Consider the following 22,337-nt stretch of genomic DNA (forward strand, 5'->3'; position numbering starts at 1 on the left):
AAATGTAAGATGTGAGAGCATGGTAAGTATCAAGCTGTATATTTGATGGTATATTTGATTTGTAAAGACTTTCTCTGATAAGCAGGTGCTTACATTCTCATTTGTGTCCTAATTATAGAAATTATACTTGGCCTTTTCTAGAAATGAACTGTTTCTTTTTCTGAATTCACGTATCTTGCTTGTAAACTGTAAGTAAAGGTGTGTGAATGTTAGGTCTGTGTTCTTGCAGAGTTTTAAAGCCAGCAGTAGAAATATGTGATACCATGGTCCATACCTCTAGATTGTACTGTTTATTATGTGGAGTTGGAAAGTCTTAAATAGTGAGAATTAAAAATGCAGTTTTCTTTTTCCAGTGTTGCCAGAAGGACTTCCATTCTTTGCTAAAAAGTGTAGCATTTTTACAAAATTATGTTTAATATAAAGGCAGTGTGTATCTAAGCAAAATGACAAACAAAAGTCTTAAAAATAAATGGTTAAAAGACTGCACTTCATTTTCATGACACTGTTTTGAGTAGTTTAGTACTTGTAGCTATATGCATTCTTTTAGAAGCCTGGATTTTCAGGTAGTAACAACCAAAGGCAGAAGAAGTGGATGTGAGGGAATAACAGAGAAGGTTTTGATTACTTGTCTTTACTTAGGAAGCTTGTTTGTTCTTTCTACCACACATCAGGCTTCTGCACTATTGGGGATGTGTAAACTAAAGAGCCTGTGATTTAAGGTAGTTACTGCGGAATCTCTTCAGGCTGTTATAAATTGCAATATAAGGAACAACTTCATTGTACTTTAGATCTTGTTTTTTGTTCAGTGGATGATTTTCAAATGACTCAAATGTAAGTCGTGTGGAGAATTCTGATTACTCTTTCTTAAAACAGAATATTGAAATGTACATGTGCATTCTTGTGTATCACAGGTCCTGGCTTGAGTCCTTCCTGTATTAGAAATTTTGGTTGGCAAAATGTCTCGCTTCATACCCTAGATCACGAAAAGGCGGCGGTTTTATTTTAAAAAAAAAAAACTTAAAAGCCTGTATACGTTGTGATTCAAGTTGTGGTAAGACTTCAGCATGGTGAATAAGCCTGTTAGTGTCTGTGATGGCACTTTATTTCATTGGGAAAGAAAATCTGTGCTAGCTGTTGTGAAAGTGGCATTCATGAGTGTACTGTATGCCCTTGAATGTTTTTTTTTTAATAGGTACTTTTTTCAAAATGTTTTTCTTTAAAATAAATTTTTTAAAAAGTCACATGGGCTCATCTATAAAACCTTCTATCTTTAGGAACTGCTTTGAAAAGTTGTGGTTTTGTTTTAGAAACAGTTCACAAGAGAAAAAAAAAACCCACTACAACAAACATACATGCTCTTCCTTCAGTTCTGTGATATACTGTGTCGAACTTGGATCATTTGATGTTTGATAGACAATGATTGGCCAGAAATAGCCACCTACCATAACTGTTTGCCTTTCTGTTGAAGGCTTGCAAAATGTACAGGGCCGAAGTAAAACAGTGAATCATAAAAACTTGGTGCATGGTAAGTCTGGGTTCTAGAGTAGATATTACCAGATAAACAGACCAAATGTTTTGTGACTGGTATTATCACTCTACTATAGTGTAATTTTTTTCAGTAGCACATCAAGATAAGACACTTAGAAATGTTTGTGAACTTACTGTGACATAAGAGGCCTCTTACTGGATGAGTAAATATTTTTCTTTTTCTCTCTGTTTTTTGTTTGTTGGGGTTTTTTGTTTGGTTGGTTTTGTCCAGCAGAACTCAACTTTGTCTGACTGTGCTGTTGGCTTTTCTTCTTTCCTCCTGCATTCGTTCATGTTCTTTGTAAGTTTTTTCATTTGATAGGATTTCAGTATTTGAACACCACAGAAAAAGAAGTGCTTGAATACTTATATCACCTCTTTAAAAAAAAATCTTTTTTTGAGGAGGTAGAAATTCAAATTGACAGTCCTGCTCTGTGAAGAGCTTCTAAGAACTTGGGATGATTCACATACAAATTTTATTAAGCATGTGTTTTGTACTATTGCACAGAGGAGACAGTGCACAAGTGGTGTAGCACTGTGTGATGAGCTGTACACCTGTGCAATACAGGGTGTTATACCCAGTTTCTAGAATATCTGGTTTATCTAGTAGCAATTTCAAGGAGCCTACAAGCTACTGTGAAGGAAGTGCAAAGGAGGCTTTCTACATTCAAGTGGGTGCTCCAGCAAAATATTAGAACGGTGGAAAATGAAACATGAACTCTGACAATTTTTGCCAATGTAAAGTACTCCTCCCTGTCATGTGATAGCTCATGGCAGGTTTTCTAAAAATGAAGTAAGTTTCTCAATACCATAATGTGTAATAGAGGTGGAGTATCTTCTGAATATTACTCTAGAATTGTGTTTTGAAGCAGGCAAAACCAAACTTGAGCCTTTTTTTTTTTTTTCCCCAAATTTTAAATCATAATGGTGCAAATAGCACTTTCAGAATGCTAATGTGTTATGTTTGATCTTCTTGGAGATATTTTGAACTGTTTTGTTAATGGTACCATACCATCTCTGCTATATCTAGAATGAAGTCTGTATTTTGGAAGGCATATTTTCTTCACCTTTTTTTTTTCTTTTTTCTGTTTTTTCAACTTCGTTCATTCGAGCTTTCTTCTTTTGAATGCGATAGAATCCCCAAGCATGACTAACTGCCCCTTCCAGACGTTGGTCTGGTACACTCCCAGCTTAGTTCTCCATGATACTGATTCCAAAGATACATGCTTATCTGGATTGGAGAGCGTGCATGTGTGCATATTAAGTAAGAAAGAACACTATAGTTTTCTTCCTCATTCCTCTCTTATGCATAACAGGAAACCTGAGGCATGCTCCTTCCCATGTGCCATCTTTGCAACCAGGGGCTTTTGTTCCCCAGGTGGCTTCTTACCCCTTTGGAACGAAGGTGCTCCTGTAAATCAGCTTCAATTCCTGTAAAACAAATTCTCATTGGAGCTATTTGATATCATCATTTAAAAGGGAGAACTTTTCAGTACAAATTTTAATGTTGATCCCAGTGTGATTAACTGCGTAATTTTTTTCATTGCCTCATGTTTACTTGACTTTGAGGAAGTACCTGGAACTTGCATGACAACGTTTAGAACTTTTGAATAATGTTTGCTTTTTTTTTTTTTTTTTTTCCTAATTTATCATCTAATAAGCATCATAGGAACTCGAAAGATTAAGAGAACACCACCAGGTATGCAGTTCTGAAGAACTGAGTGGGTGCTGGATGAAGTAAACACAAGGTGTCCTTGCTTCACAAACTGTTTAGCATTGAAACATTGCAATTATTTTTAACTTTTTGTTTTGAGAGGAGAAGAGCGGCTGTTACCAAACCTGACCAGAGGTACAGGTTTTTAAAAGCAGCATTATGCTTCATGTAAACAGTCAGAACAAGAAACTTGTTCAACTTCTTGTTAAAGCTACATCTAAATTCCTTACATCAACAGTGCCACAAAAAGATCTGTCGAAGTACAGACTATTCTGTCAAGGAATGGATACGATTATCGAAACTTGTATGTGAAACTGGATCTGAAAGTTTCTGAATTAAAGCGTGGGATTTTCCAGAAGAACATCGCTATGGGAGTTTTATTTTGTTTGTCATTTTTTATTATATTTATAGGCCTCTGAGAGTCATTTAAGGAAGCACAGTAACTCTGGAGCTGTGATTCTCAGATCTACAAAAACACTGTGGGTCTTTTCCAGTTGTTTGTTTTTGGATATGTTTGGTTGTTGAATCCCATAGAGACATTTAGTGTTCCAGAAAGTCTTTGTTGTGTGTGGCTCCCACTTCTGCTTGTTAAGGAAGATCATGCTGTTTCAGTTCTCCTTAATGTTGTCTAAATAAATTCTGAAGAAATGAGAGCACTCCAGAATCTTACAGAGTAGTCATAATAATAATGTGTTTGTCAAATAATAAGGTGTTTGTTAGAAAATCCAAATTCTTTCCCTGTGGTTCTTTGTCATAAATGAGTTTGGAGGCTTAAAAGATATTTTTAGCATTACAACTTTTAAATAGTTGGTTAGCATCATTTTTAACTATGTAACTTCAGTCACAAGTCAAGTTTTCCACATTAAGTTCTGTTCAGGATGGCTTGGCAGTAGCTATCCTCTTTTGAACCTCTAGCACTTCACAAAACAGTGTGTTATTGCCATTGGTCTTTGCCTATAACTTGGTATGTTACTGCTTATACAAGAGTGCTGCATTTTTCTCAGTGTAGATTTTTGGTGGTGGCCGTTCAAAACAACAACAACAAAAAAACAAAACCACCAAAACCAACCCAACAACAACATTCAGTAATATTTTGTGACCTGCTTCTGCCAAGAAACCCATTTTCTTGTGCCTGAGCACCAGCGCAGGTACCAGTTACCTGGGGATGCATCGGTACCCCCCAGTGGGGGCACGACTGGGAGGTGAGTGCGGCTGCTCCCTGCACCTTTAGTCTTGTAGCATCACTAACCCGCTAATGGAGGTGCAGTGTCATCAGCTGGTAACTGGTATGTGGATTTCTAAACCCCAGAGGGCTTTTAGCTGTGAATACCACAGCCTTCACTTCTACTTTAGTTGTATTGATTAACTTAGAACTAGTGTTCTGCCTGTTTGCGTTACAGCAGCAGTTTATTTATGGGAATAACCCAAGTAAAAGATGTCTGGTGAATCTTTTTTTCTCTTTCTAGATCTCGGCTTTAGTGTGCTAAGCATATGTAGTATTTCAAGCTTTTGTGGAAGATTAGTAACTGGGATTAAAAAAAAAAAATTTCAGCATTAATCAGTTATCTTATGGCAACACTGTAGCAATAGACCAAGAGTTGTTGATCCTAGCTTTTCTGTAGAGGGTTTGGTGTAATGTTTATTTGAAGGATTGTGTAAGTGTAAGTTGGTATCTCTAAAATAAAAACAAGCTGAAACTTCCCAGGGGCAGCTGAATTGGGCTTGTTCATGGCTTTCCTGCCTACACACTCTGCTAAATAAAATAGTACAGTTGTTTCGCAGAGGGAGGATTATAGAGGTATCTTTACTGTGACATTAAATCTGTTTTGAGAGCTTTCCCAGAAATATGAATATAGTAATTATATGCTTAAACAATAAGAAAACTTTTTGGGTTGTGCACTTCCTCAGGCTATTAACCTAACCACTAATTAACCAACAGGAAATTCCGGACCTGAGAGTTTCATTATTGCTATACTAAACTGTGAAAATATAAGTGTGTTAATGAGGATTTCATTATAGCCATCTGTAGCTTGTTTTGAATTGTGTTAAAACAGGAAAAACGTACTATACCATCTGTTACCTAGCCATATGAAGTTGACGTGAAAAAATGTTAGAAAAAACTTCCCCAAATTTACAGCCTTAGTTGTTTATTATTTCTCAAAATTTAATTGTGGCAACCCCTAGCGCCATGGCACTACCACTACTGACGTAATGTGCCATTTGTTCCTTAAATTATATATTCTGTTTATTTTGCAATTTCTATATTATAACTTCAATATTTGGGGAGGAAATAGCTGACTTTCTGAAATGATAATTTCTGGGCAATCAATAACCCCTCAATTTCAATGTCATGTACTCTCAAATATGTCTAAATCACAAAAATTCTGAAGCTGGGGATTGTCTTGCAATTTTCAGTTGTTTTGGGTTTTAAGTAAATTATTTTCTGAGTAACATCTATTAGTATTTTCTCTTTCTCTGAAGAGTGAGCATGAACTCAAATGTTTTGTTCTCATCAGATGCTGAGGTTTTTGCTGCTCCTTTTTCCCTAACCCTTCTATGTTCTTTTTTATGGGTTCTTTTTCTCTCATATTTCCTTGTGTTCCTCTATGGAGCTTTGTCGATACAAACTTTCACAAGTCCCTTGATTTGTGGTTCCCTTTGACCTTAAAAAACAGGGGAGTTGTAGTGTGTTACCACACAGTTACCAAGAAGTATTATGGATTCTTAATTGTCAGATGTTTGTAGGTGTAATGTAGGTGGAGCCTTTGGTGAGAAAAAGGTGATGGTCCCATGGAAGAAGTTACAAAAAATTGCTCTGGGGAAGAGAATTGGCACAGAAGAAAATACCAAAGCAACTGTGGGACAGTGAGGCAGATCCTTAGCAGCTGAGATGAAATATGACTGAGTAAGGTCATAAAATGTGCTAATTTTTGCTGAGTAGAGAGACGAGTGATCTGCGATGTGAAAATGAGGATAAAAGGTGGTAATTGAGACAGAGAGGTAGAAGGGTCATGCAGCAGTTTAAGTGAAGTCAAATTGTGGACAGGCAGCCCCAAAGAACCCCAACTCTAAAGTTGTGTGAGTAGGCGCTCTCTTCTTGTCTGAATTGGCACAGCAACTAGCACAGCTTTGCTGAGGGGTCTGAAGTACTACCTTAGTATTCAAGACAAACTATAAATTTGGTGGCTGAACATACAAACAAACTCTGTTGCTCTGCAGACTGTAATGTAACAAGCACAGAATAAAATGAGGAACTCTTTTAATATAGCACTGGATCTACAATGTAAATGTCTTAATGCAGTAAAAATATAAAAAGAATCTAAGTGCTGTGCTGGCCAAAAGGATGAGGAAAAGCCAGCAGATGCGGTCTTTCTGGTCTTTCAAAAGGCTTCTGCTAGTCTCTAACCTAAAGGCCTTTTAGGAAAACTAAACAAACATGACATAAGGCAGTAGAGCTTGCATGGCTAAATAATTTGCCCCAAAATAAGAACACAGGTATGGGAAATGGTCTGCTTTGAAGGTGAAGGGAGGCCACCTTGGACTTCCACAGGGGTCTGTACTGGAGCTTAGTTCAACATGTTAATAGTCTAGAAAAACAGCTGAATATTGACCAGGCAGTAAAAAATTATTTGCAGTAATGAAAGGAGATGTGACTGGAGACTTGCAGAAGGATTTCACAACAATGAATTAAATTTACTTTAGCTAAATTTAATATGAATCAGTAAAGGAATAGAGAAGAGAAAACATTATTATGCCACTGTATAAATCTATGATGACAATACAGTGCACAGTTCTGGTCTCTGTCAGCTCCAAAATGACATAGTAGAACTGCAGAAGGTTCAGAGAGGATCAACAGGGATGGTCAAGGGTGCGATATGGCTTTCATATCAGGGACATAATGATGTGGCCCCTCTGGTATCATGTTTACCATTTGTATGTGTACCCATTTATTATGTTATAACTGTTCCAAGTAAGTTAAAAGAGAACATGTAAAAGAATTGCCTAATGATGCTGCATAAAATCCTTAAACCAAATGTTAATAATGGAAAAATAATTAGGTTTCCCTTAATCTTGAGTTATTATACAATCTATAATCAACTTCCCTTGTTGATGTGGGACTTGCATATGAAAAATAAGCTCTTGGTCTGCTTCCAAGCCATTCGGAAGTCTCTTGTCTGTGCTCTCTTCTCCAGTTTTTCTTGATAGAACAGAACTATTTGCTTTTCCCCTGAGTCTTGACTGTTGATCCATCACAGATGAGATGTCATCTCAGTAGGTACAAAGCAACTGAAGAAACAGAGTATTTATTTAATAAAGCAGGAATTTAATCTGGAACAATGCCTATTCTTAGCCTAGTAATCCAGGTTTCCTGCTATTCTTGCTGCTTTCAGACGTTATTTTCTCATGGGTATTATTTTAAAAAAATAATCATTACTATTTCAGGGTTTGATGAAATATCAGATAGTCTTAAAAAACAGTCTTTTGTGTATAACAATAGAGATAATAGATTCAGTGAGCTCCCAACTTCACAGAAATGTCCCCATTGGGGACTTTTAAAAAAACAGATAATAATTTTGACCAAGTTTTCCATGTACAGATAATTGATACTCATACGTCGAGTTCTAACAGCCCATTCGGCTTTCGGGGGTGTGGTTTGTTGTGGGTTTTTTCGGTTGTGTTTTGGGGGTTGGGGGCGGGGGGGGGGGGGGGGAGGCGTGATTGTTTGTTTGTTTGTTTTGTGGTGGGTTTTGTTGTTGTTTTTTCTGAGTAATGACCGAAAACAAGTGAATCTGAAGGTATTAGAGCTCTAAAAATGAATATTGGGAAGCTTTTCTTTTACTTTCCTCACTAGTATATGCAAATCCTTTCAGTCTTGGAAATGATTATGTGGATTAAAGTGTGTGAAACTTCTGTACTATTAAGAAAAATATGTCCTGTACAGGAAACTCTTTAGAAAGTGTTGTGTATTTAGCACTGTAATGTCATTGTATCTAGCGATGTTTAGCAATTGTTTACTTCTTTTAAAGCATGCTTACAAGAAATATAATCAATTCAGTGTTTATGATCCATTCACTTGCATTCCCTTTTGCTGCTGGTACTCATCAGTTGATGTTTCCTTTTTAGGGAATGTTTGCTAATACAGCAATGCCAAGATGAGTACTTTAGATGCTTTATGGAAAAATGAAAAGCATTTTAAAATTCTAATCCTAAAGAAATTCTAGCAAAACATTTTAATTCCATTCCCCTAGATTTTTTTTCCTCCTAATACCCTGTCTAAGCTCTTCTCCCACTACATCTTTTAAAATTCTCAGCATTTTACCTTTCACAAGTGTTCTAGGAACTTATTAAAAAAAAAAAAGGTACCAATAGCCTATTTTGAGTGATATCAGTGGATGAAAAGCAAAAGTAACCTCTCTGAGATGCAAGGGAAATAGCCAGGCACGTATCTGTAGAAACTGAAAGAAAACCTTTCCTTTCTTCTTCTCAGGCTATCTGAAATGTTGAGCACTTGCTTATTGCAGTCAATAGTACTAAAGTCCATTGGTGACTCCCTGAAAACCACAGAATTATTCAATAGTGATAAATTTACTGCTTAACGTGCTTAGTATTTGAAGTACTAGAGAGAGCGCAGAGGAGGTGACGAAGCTGGTGAGGGGCCTGGAGCACAAGTCTGATGAGGAATGGCTGACAGAACTGGGGCTATTCAGCCTGGAGGAAAGGAGGCTGAGGGGAGACCTCATCGCTGTCTGCAGCTACCTGAAAGGAGGTTGTAGCATGGAGGGGGTTGGTCTCTTCTCCCAAGTAGCAAGTGATAGGACAAGGGGAAATGGCCTCAAGTTATACCAGGGCAGGTTTAGATTGGAATATTAGGAAAAAATTCTTCACAGAAAGGGTTGTCAGGCATTGGAACAGGCTGCCCAGGGAAGTGGTGGAGTCACCATACCTGGAGGTGTTTAAAAGGCATTTAGACAAGGTTCTTAGGGACATGGTTTAGTGCCAGAGTTAGGTTATGGTTGGACTCAATGATCCTGAGGGTCTCTTCCAAATGAAATGATTCTGTGCAAAACCCATAAGAAGGGAATTGCCAAGTAGTGAAACAGTATGTAAAATTTAGTACCTCAAGATACCAGTAAGAGTAAAAAAAAAAAAAAAAAAAACCAAACAAAACCAAAACCCAGATATTTTATTATTTTGAATATTAATTGAATATTTCTAGCTACAGCCTCCAAGTGGAATTCCCAGATATTTTGTCCTTTGTAGGACATACTAGCCATAGGGAATGTGTTGGTCTTTTAGACAGTGTTGATACCCTGTTTACACTCAAACTTTTACTGCTGCACTGGAAGCCTAGTCCTGCAGGTCTGACTGTGTCTGCACTATTGCTGTCTCCAGCTTTTCAAGCAATTAAAATTGCTTCAAGGATTTGTATTCTTTGTATTGCTAATTCTTGAAGTTTGGTTGTAGAGTGTGGTTGACCTGAAACACAACCAGTGATTTTTCTGACTGTTTCATTCAACCTTACACACATAAAGTAAAACAGACTTAGATTTCTGTTTTGTCTGATGTAATGGGGGATGGATGCTGGTGGAAGGGCTTCTCAGGTAAGAGAGGCTAAATAAGGAATTGTCAGTAGTGTTGTTCACTCAGCACATGCAGTCACACAGATGTTATCCTCTCACTGAAGTGGTACACAAACCATTTCAAAACACTGTGTAGCCTGATACAGATCTAGAAGCAACATTTACCGATGATAGGAACCTACAGGATGTTGCCTTTGGCACTTGCCCAAGAGAATTTGGTGACTGCATTCTTTCCCTGGGCAGGCTCAATTGTAAGCAGTCCTCACGTGGCTGGATGCATTAGGTTTGACTTTGGGAGGAGAACTTAAATGAGAATTGCTTTTAAGCAGCTTCTGTTTTTATTGACAATGAGGCCAAGCATCTGTAAATTATGCTACTTCAAACACTGCAAAGTTGGTTTTTGTTTTTCCGATAGCATAAATATTGTACTTTTGTTTGTGAAATTGATTTATCAAGATCTAAGCTTCAATAATTCTGTAGGCAGTATTGATTATCAAATCAACGGATGTAAATGGTTATTTGTCTCTGCCGCCTAAGCATTCCACTGATCACTTAAATTTTCTCACCTGAACTGTTTAGTTGGGTATCTTACAGACAGAGAGATGAGGAAGGCTAAAAGGCATGGAGGGAAGGAAGAGTCCTAGTTCTAAAACTTCCCATTAAACTTGTCTTGCAAAAATAAAAGGGGCATGGAAAACAGGATTGGATTCTTTTTATGGTATAAAGTCGCAGAAGACATAACAAAGCCACTTAATACTCTCTTTTGAATTGGCTGAAGTAGATATGTCAGGATTAATGACTATACAAATCTCTAGATGTACTCTGTAGGCTGGTTGGTCAGGTGGTGGGATTATAAATAGGTAGAGCTTACTGATGTCACCAGCAGCGGAAGGGAACAACAGTGAGCTTGCCATGCACACACACACTCCATCCATTCTGCCTCCATCTGCTATTGAAGGAAATTCACTTGATTTTAATGGAGAAGAAAAACCTGTGTTATCTTGGAGGTAAGCAGAAAAGTAGTTAAATCAACTTCAGCTGTTCTTGTTTCCTCTCCTTGTTTAGCTGAGCATCAGAATGGCTTCAGGGTAATACTTGTAGTATCTTACTGGGGAGTGTCATACTAACAGTAATTTTGTTTGCTGTATACAGATAAAACTTTGACCCACAGAATTGTTCTGGTTGGTGTAAATGGGAATTCTGGAATTGTTTGTTTATGTAAAAGCACACATATTTTGCAAGACTAAGGATGCAAATGTCGGTATTTACACAGCATTTCCTTGCTTGTTTGGTTGAACTTGTCCTAACACCTGCTGTGAGAAAAAATATTTACCAATAATTAGATACCCACACCAGCACTTGAGTCATTGTTTTTTGAGAGAAAGCAGAATTTGAGTGTAGGGCAGTACATAAATTGCCAGAACTCAGACACAGGCCTGTAAAAAGAAAGAAGAATTGATGTATTTTGTCCCTTTTTTTCAGAGAAAGTAGGTAATTTTTCCAGTCAATTTTTTTATTCCATTTTTAGTCCCATTTTTGGCTTAAAGATGAGGGTCTATGAAGACTTGTAAATTTATCCACGTGGATGAATTTTCAGTGAAATTTCAGTGGTGCATTTCTGGGTATAGAAGCTGTTCTGTATTTGCCTTTAAGTTGATGATTGGGACCTAGAAGTTCAAATGAGGTTTCTGAGATTATTTTAAATGAGAAATGTTATTTCATGCAGCCTGTAGGACTTTTCTGACTTTTGTTTCCATCTGATTCTGATCTAAAATTTTGTTTGGAAGAAACAGACTTGTTTTTAATAACTTGTAAAGTCTATGTCTTTAGTGTTTAATTTAGTAGAGTCCTCACTGTGTATTCTATTCTGCGTGTTCCTTGAATATTATTTATCCCGTTAATTTATGAAGGAAAGCATTAAATCAATTCTGTAACACCTATAAAATTAAAAGCCTAGATAATTGCACAATGCCAAGATGCACTTTGCTTACAGCAACAAATAAAGAATTTAAGAAATCTTGTTCAGTTGAACTTCTTGTAAAAGTCAGTGTGCTTCTGGCACTAAATCATATGAAAAATACTGGGTGTAACCTTGCAGTAGTGAATGTTGAAAAGGATGAAGGCGTGAACACAGGAGTGAAGCAGGGTAGTTACAGCAAATCATTCATCAGCACAGTTATGTAGGGAAGTTTCTCTACGTTACCCACAGCAGACTGCTGCTGCCGAGTATAACCGTTATAAAGATTAGTAAAAAGTATGCTTCCACCTTTCCTAAAGATTTTTTTCCTACTTTATACTTAATGCTGAAGTCCTCCTTCAGAAAGAGTGGAGGCTTCCTGGTGGAAGTAATGGGTCATCCAAACCAGCTTTGTTGTTAGCATCCTCACACAGGGAGCCAGCTCGCTTTGAAGAAATATCTTCCTTCCTGGCTTGTTGCAAGAGTCCAGTAAGAAATGGATCTGCGGGATCCTGAGTGTGCAGAAGAAAGCTGAAAAGGGGCCTAATGACAGCTCTTGTATGTATTATAGATGAGGATGAGTTTTGGAGGTGGAAATAACAGCGTTCATGTGGGGCCCTGGACTGCGAACCAGTGAGGGAGTTTAAGTGAAAGTAGGCCAAAGGGGAGGGAGCTCCTGCTGGCAGTGGCAGCAAAGGTGGCTGTGAAAGCTGCTGGTCAGGCTTATGCTGTGGAGAGGGCTGGGACAGGACTTCGGGCTGTGCTTCGTACCACCCGTTTCCCCTCACACAGCTCATAAGAGCTCAGGCTGGGGCTCCGGCAGCAGCACTGACATTTGAGGAGGCAGCAAATGCGACCCTGCTTCTGAAGGTAAGAGGGTTTCCCGCTTTGCGTTCTGAGGAGCATGCAGGGAGGGGAGTGAGTGTTGAGGAAGAAGCTGTGAAAGGTGAGCAGGAGAATCTGGTGGCAGGTAGATACTCAAAGCATTTCTTCATTTCACAAGGAGTCTTAGCCCAAGATGCTTGGTTCTTCTGTTTGGGGAGCTAAAGCTACATTGTTCATACTTCAGGAGAAACCTCTTTATTGACAACCTGGCTTTCAGGGTATTAGCTGCCAAGGTGCTTCTCTTGCACTTTTGTAAAGAAGACACTTGTATTAAAATCATTTTTTAGCCTGAGCTTAACTTCATTTTCTTTCATTTGATTTCCTGTAATGGATTAGGATGCTTTGTTTGCTGACATGGTTGTCTATGTAGGAACTCTCTTCATGTGTCACATAGCATCTGTGTGTATATAGAGAGATTATTTTTTTTAAGCTTCTTGCTCAAGGTGGGAGGCTTTCCTGGCTTCCCATTCTCTTCTAATGCTTAATAACATGTCTGTTTTCCAGTTTACTAAACCCTTCTATTTCTTGGTTATGCAAATGTACAAAGCATTTTGAAGTTTTACCCAACTTAGGTAGCTAAAGGACGTAACTGCTAAGAGAAGGCTCCACTTGGCTGAAGAGCTTTCTACAAAGCAGAAAAAAGCTTGTTCTGTTCCAGTCAATTGCATAAAAAACAAATCAGCTGCAGTGATTTCTAAAGTTGCATCACTGTGCTTGGCTCAATTGTTCTTCTATATCTGAACCTTCTGCTGGGAAATGGGACTGTCGCACTTGAACCCAACCTTCTATAGCAGCTAGAATTAAAAGGGAATAAAGTTTGTCTTCCCTCTTGTTAATGCAGAGTTTCCTAGTTGCTGTCCTGCATTGTTTTCTCTATGACATACCTGTACCCATGTACATATATTGGAGCCATGTGTGTATGTGAGGAAAAAGGGAAAGGTCTGTCTCTTTCCTGTCTGCTGCATACTGAGTGGCAATGCTTTTCCTTACCTTTTCCAGCCTCTAAATCCATCCAGTGCCTGCCTCCAGTGTTACTTCTAAAACATTATTTTGAACAGGAGAGAGAAGCAGCAGCAGCAAAGCTCAGATAAATTGACAGTTCTTGCCTCTATTGATGTTCAGAATAGCAGCTGAAAAAGCTGTGAGCAGAGCTAGGCGTTTCATCTGCAGGCTTTGAAAAACACAGGTGTTATATCTGCTTTCATGACTAGGAGATAATGGCCAGAAGGGCAGATTCAGGTTTTGCTCTATTTAAGAGCCCGTAATTGAACTTTTCTTACTGGTCTTGGGAGAAAAGTATTTGTATGAGCATCCTGTTATAGCAGTTCTTGAAACATTATATGAGAGTTTGTTCCTAGTGGAAGTAACATGTGTTTGCTTGAGTTTTAAGCATTTGTTAGATTTATTAGTATCAAAGGTTAAGCTCCCCCTTTCAGTTCAAGCTGCTTTGTTTTCTTTTCCTGTTTATTCAGCCAGTTATATATTACTCAATTATTGTTACAGATTTACTGCTTTCTATTCCATGCTCTCCTTCTTTTCTGTCAGGCTGTTTTCATAACTAAATATGATAAATGCCAAGTAAGACATACTAAGTTTTAATAGTTTTGAGTGTCATTCAGGTTTTTTGTACCTTCTTTTAGTAGTAAATCTGGGTTATTTTTTGCATTTGATACTTTGTGAAAAGGTTGTAAATAGGTATAAGTATCTGCTTATTGCAGAAGTATGTTGCACATGGACATGCCACATTTGTATTTTGTATTAGCCCTATTTACTTCAGAAGTCTGAGTTCTTAACCTCCTTAGGAGCAGCATCCTTGGAATTACTGTTCTGCTACACCTCTTTTTTCTTGTTTTCCTTGTAATAAGAGAAAACATTGCATGAATTATGGCTTGAATACAGTCTCTTCTGTTTTCAAGAGTGCCACTGCCATGGGGGCAGACAATCAGACAAGCAAGTGTCTGTTCTAAATGGTCTGGAGGGAACTGAAGGATTCATTTGCTGCTTTTTTGCTTTTAGTGTGAACCAGACATCTGAAGATTCCGTTAAGCTTTCACCTTACTGTCATGGTTACCGTCCCAATCATGTGACTTGTTTCTCTCTAGGATAAGACTTGTTTGAAAAAATTCTTTTCTTCAGAGCTGTGAGGCTATTTAAGGGGGAATTCCACACATCTCGTTGACTAGGAGAAACTTTAGCAAGAGCTTTGAAAACATGTCTTCGTCCCAGGGATGCCTCATTTTCTTGATCCAGTTTATTTATGGAAAGGGAATGGAAATGCAGGTATTTCACATTTTTTGCTTTTGTTGTAGTGGTTATCTGAATATAGGTGTAAGTAAGAGAACACGTGCAGATGATTTGTTGTTTGCTGAAACCTCACCGAGTAAACCCATAGAGAAAATCCAAGCCTGGCTTGGAGTCATAACATAAGAATGGACAGTGCTTGACTCTCATTGATCCATACCTTGATCTTAACATGCAGCTGGTGCTTTTGTAGCAGAAATAAAGAGAGAGACTGGGTGTCAAACAGTGATATTGATCTAGAGATGAAAGCCTAGTATCAAGGCCGATAAGCATGTTATATAGATGCTATGAGGCTGGCACAGCAAATACTTGGGCTGCTTAATGTTAAGCAAAAATATTAGAATACTACAGTGTGGTAAAACTAACTTAAAAGTAACCTTATTTGCAGCACTTCTGGCAACCCAAATTTTGTGTAGAAACCTTGTGTGCCTGTTAATAACTTAGTGCAGATGAACAGAATGTGACATTTCAACTAGCCAAACTCCAGTTAAAAAGTATTATTTTAATTTCCAACAAAAAGAGAGGTGCTTTTCACAAACAACAGCAAACTTTTCTTTGTGATTTTTAAACATTACCTTGTCACATATTCAGTTAGCTCTAAAATTAAAAATTTAGTATTTTTCAGGAGCTGTATGAAATAAATTCCATCTAGATTCTCATTTATTGAACTGATATTAAAATTCCGTAGGCCTACTGAACCTTAAGACCTTTAGGTAGAAGTAGATGTGATGACAAGTTAGAGACTCTGTAGAAGTCTTCAGAGAAATGTTAAATGTTTTCAGGTTAATCTTAGTGTGAGAATACCAGACACGGTGCAAAAGATCCATTAGGAAAGAAATGAGAATAGTTCTTATTTGAATTTCGTGTTTACAGTCCCATGTGGTTCTCTATTCTTACAAAACTTAAGCCACTGATGTGAGTAGGAAGTTCAGACATTCCGTTAGAGGGTAGGAAGAAGTGTTTCCACTTCAGAAACTGCTCATTATGGTCTGCTGATACTTGAAAAACAAAATTGTAAGACTTATAACATCCAGAACAAATCTCAGTGCTTTGGAATAGCTTTTCTGTCATGTACCAAAGTTGTCTGCTCTAAAGGATTGTGATTAAGAAAACTGTGTTGTTTTAAGACTTTCATTAAAATATGAATGTGGTCAAGGCATTACAGTATTAGAGGACAAAGTAAAGTATTGCTCAGAAGTCTCTTCCGTGATTCAAATGTAGTTATGTGAAAACAAAGTAATCGATGTCCAGAAGAAGACACAATATTATGAGTTTTGTGGCTTTTTTTTGTGTTGTTTGTTTATTTTTGTTTTGTTTTGTTTTTTGAGATTCTTGGCAAGCAGTGCTGGAATTGAAAGTAGAAGTCGGATGTGCCATTCAAGACTACTTTCAGCATTTAATTTCCTTGCATAAGAAAAACTTAGGGACATTTTTATGTAAGAAGAGAGGAACAAAGAAGTTTGGTGTATATGTATAGCCATAAATCTTAAGCAAAGGTAAAGATTCATGCTGAGTCCAATGATTGTATACCTATTTCATGTATTATAAAAGGGTGAGTCAAAGCTGGGAGTGGTTGTAATGCTTTTGGTGTCTGTCATTCTGTGCTGTTTGTTTGAGGTGAGATGTCTGGACTTCTCAGTTTGATCATCTTTAAAACAGAGAAACAATGACCAGGAAAAAGCAGTTTCTGTTATTTCATTCACATTTCCAGCATTTTGGTTTGTTTGATTGGTTTGCTTAGTTTCTCTAGTCTGTGGTTTATTTCAAGCTTGGTTCTTGATCTCCTTGCAGGTGCTTTTGATTGGCTTTCCAAATTTATCTGAGCCTTTTTCCTTATTCAGATGTTCTATTTGTCTTACTCTCTTGGTGTAAGACCCAAACTTACTGTGGGCTCTACCAGCAGACAGTAACTTTATCTCAAGTAAGGACACTAATTCTCAAATGGGAGCCACTTAACTCGATCCATTGTGTGGGCTTCTGCTGTAAGCCCTGGACTCCACTAAGGGCAGTTTTCAGGAGTGCCTCACTTTTGTATGTTACTATTACCAAATACATTTTGTTTGTTTGTTTAAGAGGCTATTTATACATATGCCCTGAAACATATAGCAGTGATTTTTTTGAGAGACTTATATTGATAACTTCATTCATTTGCTGGGCTACGATGAACAGAATCAGACACTAATGCTGCAATTGTCTCCAGGCTTTTCCCTAGCAAGTAGTGTTTGATCTTGAAGATGTGCAGTGGTGATGCTGTGAAACAGAGATCCTCAGAGAGGGAGCTGAATGAACAGGAGGAAAGTTGGTACTTTTGCAATCTTTGCTTAGTGTAGGAGACAAATTTGCTCTGTGAGTGTTAAAGATGAATATTGGCCTGGAAATGCTTATAGGTGAAATTAGGGACTTAAATATTTTGTAAACCTCTCAGCCAAAACTGATGTATTGTTGTAAACAAAACAAGTGAATGTACTTAATGAAGGCCTGAACTCTTATTCAGCTGCTCCTTGGTTGGGCAGATGATGTTCAAGGTTTCAGTTGTCTGCTGCTACAGTGTAGCAATGGAGCAGCATTATTGTAATAATTGAGAAAGCATTAAAATAATTGCTTGGGATGAGAGGTCAAAGGCAAGAAAAGCTCTAGAAGAAGCTTTATTGGAATGACCTTTGTCCTCTCTCAATAGGATCTTAGTAGAGTTGATCCTTTTCTGACTTTGAGTGAAAATAAAATCAGGTGCTGCTTATACTTTTTTCCATATGTAATTTTGTAAGGTTTAATATAAAAAATGTGTAGTTGCTCTTTGTATAAACCAGTGTTCTTCATGATGCCATAAGTCAAATTAACAAACTTAAGTCTGTCAATTGTGCGGTAGAAAATTTTTATTGTACTATCTTCAGTGAATTTTTTCAGTACCTGAGAGATGACTGAAATGCAGGTGAGGTCCCTTATGACCTTTCCTGTCCTAGGTGATGGTTACAGAAAACTTGAGAGATGGTTCAGATGTTGGAGGTGAGATCTGAAGTAGTTTCAGTGAGAGGGCTATCAAGTGTATTTGTACAGTGTCTCATGTAATTGTGTTCAAGACAGGAAGTTAAGTGCTATAAACATTAATATTCCTTGATATTGGGATTTGAAGAGGTGGATTGTTTATGCCTCTGGTTGTGCACAAATCAAACAGATTTCCTCTTTCTTTTCTACATTATTTTTGGGAAAGGGATCCTTATCAAGAAGTAGTGCTGGTGATAATTGGAATATCCAGGTCACTCTAAGTTCAAGTATTTCTCATGATTTTAAGAGCCATTCTCTAGTTACTGATAGTTAAAAATATATTGCTTGTACTTTCTAACAGGAATTGAAAGCTTGTTAGTTTTTAAAAAGGTAACATCAAATAAATAGATGCTTTATTTACTTTATTTTCAAAAAGGGTTTCCGCACATTCAGATCACTGACACTATTATTTGTTTTGGAAAGTAGGAAATATGTTGAGATACAGCAGTGACACTTTATTTTGTAGAAGAGGGGTCCGAAACATGGAAAAAGTTGACTTTATGGCCTTGCATTTGATTTTAAAAGACATACTGTTTTTCTAAACCAACTGATGAAACCTGTCTGCATTTGGCTGACAGAATTCTTTAATTTCTTTACAGGAGCTGTATTCTGTCACAAAGACTGGTGGGAATTGCAGGTGGGACTTTAGAAATTTAAATTTCTAAGATATGAATACATCTTTTCTTTTGGGAACAATCAAATGTCACAAGGTGAGGGCTCGCTGAAAGACTTGGCAGAAGCAGTGGGCTGCAGGTGCACTGGAACAAGGGAAATGCAGCCTCTGCCCAGGCTGCACCAGGCTGTTCGTGTTAGAGCACGGGGCTGTCCCTCTGGCTGCCTCTTCCAGGGCTGGGAAGAATCAGAGAAGAAAGATTCTTTTCTTTCTTTAAGCAATTGATGAATCAGAAGATGACATTCAAGCTGTTGCAGTGTAATAGGTGGCTGGAATTGTTTATCTGGTGATAAATAGTGAGAAAATACATCCCTTCAGATGAGTTGAGATTGACAGTTTCAGTGTCTGGTGCAGGGAAGGTCAGTCAGCTGATGGTGTGGTACATATGGAGACAAGGAGCAAGGACCTGCGTTGGATAGGATACTGCACCGCAGTTTCCAGAGGAATTTTTATGATGATTTTGGCCTTATTTGGTTAAAATTTCTGATTCCTTTTATGTTATAGCTAAATAAGCTGTGCATTGCTTCTTCCCAAAGCTTTCCTTTCGTTCTGTAGTAGCTATGAAAATAGTCTCGTTTTGGTTGTTCTAACTCCCGTTTATTTTGAAAATTAGAATAGATCTGCTTAGCTCCTGGCACATCTGGAAGCTGTCTGAACATGAGAGGTGCTGGGAGTGAGACCATTTACTGAACACCTTTTTTCTGACCTAAAGCGTTATTTTTATATGTTTGGGAATTTATTTTCTTTGTTATGGTTGTATTCTGTTGTACTAAAAATCAAGTGTTTTCTTCTTTTTCGGAGAAGACACTACATTAATCACTCTCTTTTTAACAAATTAATTGAAAACCAAAAGCTCTTTCAGTTTGCTGAGTACCTGGTAGAGGTGAAGCGGTGCAAGAGAACTGGGCTTTTGGTTTTTTGTTCTTTGCGATGGATAATCATTTGAAATTATGGCATAGACTTGGAGTTACTTGGATAATACTGATTTTACTGTTTGGTGTTTGACTAAAGTGGCATGTGGAGGAAAAATCACCCATGTCAGCTTCTTGGAGGCGCCATGGTGCAAAGGAGGAGGGGAGGGTTTTTAGGTTAAAACTACCCCTCTATGTGTATTTCCACCATCCTGTCACTTGCTGCTCTTGATCTGCACCTATGGATGTAATCACAGCACTTTGATTTGTTCTTGCTGCCCAATACTGGCTATGGGGTGCTGGGAGCACAGGGCTTCTGCTCCCTGCCAGGCACCTCTCCTGTGGCGAGGCACAGACACAAACTCAAGAAAAAGCTGAAAGACTAAATGTAAATACTTTGGGCTAAGAATGAAATGAGATAATTGGTGAAAAATGAAAAAGAGACATGATGTCTGGAAAGAGAAAATGAAAGTATCGCAATGCCTGTTGTTTAATAAGAGGTTGCCAAAAATGCAGCATAACTTGTGAGAAGGAATACTTGGAGATTTTCCTCCTTTGTGTGAGGTGGGGAACGAAAGCATAACTAACCGTACAGTGTGAAGCTGTGCTGGAGCTGGGGAGGGTGTGCTGCTCTGCACTGGTGCAAGTGGAGAGTCAGCCAAGCTCATTGGACTGCCTGACCCCACCTGTGTGTGCGGTGCATGTGTGTTCTTTAGAAATACATGGAACTTCATCGATCTAGCTGTTGCAGGCAAGTTTTGACGAGTATTTTATGAGTCATAGCTCTCTACAGTGTAAGTTTAGACACTGTCTAAATAAAGCTGCATTTTACTGATGTGAACCATGCATTTAGTGCTGCTTGTGATTAAGTACTCTCCAGTGGTAGCAGAGTTCCAGCAATGAAATTGTGTTCATCTGCTTAATGAAAAATAGAGTCCACTAGCCTTTAAAACAAATCTTTCTGTGATGTGTAGCCTTCAAGGATTAAACTCTGAGTTAAGGTGTGATGTCACTTAACAATCATCTGAAGTCACTTAAAGATGTAAGAAGGAGAAAAGCCATATTGCTTTGATTTGGAGTTTTTTTCAGTATTAATTACTTATCATAGGGTGAGATTTTTGTTGTGTGGGGGTTTTATTACTGTTAAATAGTTGTATTGATGTTCTATATTGGCTAATAATTTATTTTTGACAGTTATATGAAAACTTAAAATCGTGCCAGCAAAAAAAAAAAAAGGCAAGTGGGAGGGAGCCAAAAAAGTTTGATTCATACATGTTGTTATGTTCACATAACCCAGAAACAACCCAGCTGAGTTGCTACAGAGACCAAAGTTAAATTTGCAGCTAATGCCACATGTCTCAAATTGAATGTGGAGCGCACCAAAACTAATTTATAACATGAACAGAGAGGAGGTATAAATTTTAGCAAATCCTCACTGAGCATGTTTGGATGTCTGTGAATGTCCTCGATTAGCTCCAAGAGGTGGTGAATAGTTAATTATTCAGCACAGAGTTCTGAAGTTCAAAACTCTAAGCACTTTCAGCAGCAGATGGGTCATGTGAAGTCTGGTTACACAGTCAACTGTTGCAATGCTGCTCCGGACCTTGTTTGCTCTGCATTGTGAGTGACTTTAAATTTTGTTTTCCCAAGAAAGTTGTGTGTTTCTAATTGTTGTACGCTAGATCTTTTGTTTTAATTCTATAGGACAATTATAGAAGTTAATTTCTTTGATTATGTTTAAAAGAAACAAACTTTGGTACAGTTCCAGAATCTAAATTGCAAGCATATTTTTGGAACCTTGTGTATTGTATTTAAATGTATTTTACCTTTCCATGAATGAGGGTCCATTCACACTTTTTAAAAGAATGTTTTTAAGAAATTAAGAAGTTCTTATGAGGTAATGCATCTCCACAGTGTGTTCTGGTTTTCTTTCTAATGGCGAAATTCTTAATAAAATATTTTCCTTCTGACAATATTGGTGCATTGGGAAAGTTATTTGAATAGAAGGGAATGCTGGACTACATGTTATTGGATATGAGAGTCCTGCCCTCAGAGTTTACCGTAACATAAATATATTAAGAGACGTAGAGAGTTTTCTTTTATACTATTTTGGAATTTTTTTTCATAAGTTAAAGAAGTGAAACTTAGCAGTGATCAGTTTTTGCATTCAAGAGTACACTGACTCGTCACTAACATGGGAAAGGATAGAGAGAAAGTTAAAACAGGAAATTGGCAGACGTGACAGGAAAATATGAAAACATATCGTGACTGAAATTTCAAGAAATATTACAACACAGTGGCATTGGTTATACTGCTATTTTATTACTGTATAAAAGTAAATAGACTAGAGCTGGTAGGATATGTTTGAATGATTTTTATAAGCAAAAAAAATTTTGGGAGGAAAACTGTGATTTGATTATTCCCTCACCTATCTGTCCTATTTGTTAAACATACTGGCAGTGCAATTTGGCTTCAAACTGCATAGCACAGAATTTCTGTTTACATTAATCTGGTAAATCTGTTTGTAGAATGCACAAATTGAGTCCTTTGCTTAACCCAAGGCAGAAAAAAAGTAATTTACCTTTTTCAACGTATACTAAAAAACCCTTTTTGTTTTGTGCTTAATGTGTATTGGGCCTTTTTTTTTTTTTTTTAGTATGATAGATATACCTTAGCCTGGTGTATCGGCTGTCACCACTTATTTTATATTTCAAATGCTCTCTCATCCCTTCCTTAAACATATCAC

The 22,337-nt window shown here is 37.6% G+C and overlaps 1 protein-coding gene across 1 annotated transcript in view; it reads left to right on the plus strand.

Moving 5' to 3' along the window:
* The window catches only part of COBLL1 (cordon-bleu WH2 repeat protein like 1), a gene marked incomplete at its 3' end in the record, with an annotated part of 80,668 nt that overhangs the window by 22,842 nt on the left and 35,489 nt on the right, over positions 1–22,337 (plus strand). The window lies entirely within an intron of this gene.

The sequence above is a fragment of the Nesoenas mayeri genome (assembly GCF_963082525.1).
Source record: "Nesoenas mayeri genome assembly, chromosome: 6".
Taxonomy (NCBI): domain Eukaryota; kingdom Metazoa; phylum Chordata; class Aves; order Columbiformes; family Columbidae; genus Nesoenas; species Nesoenas mayeri.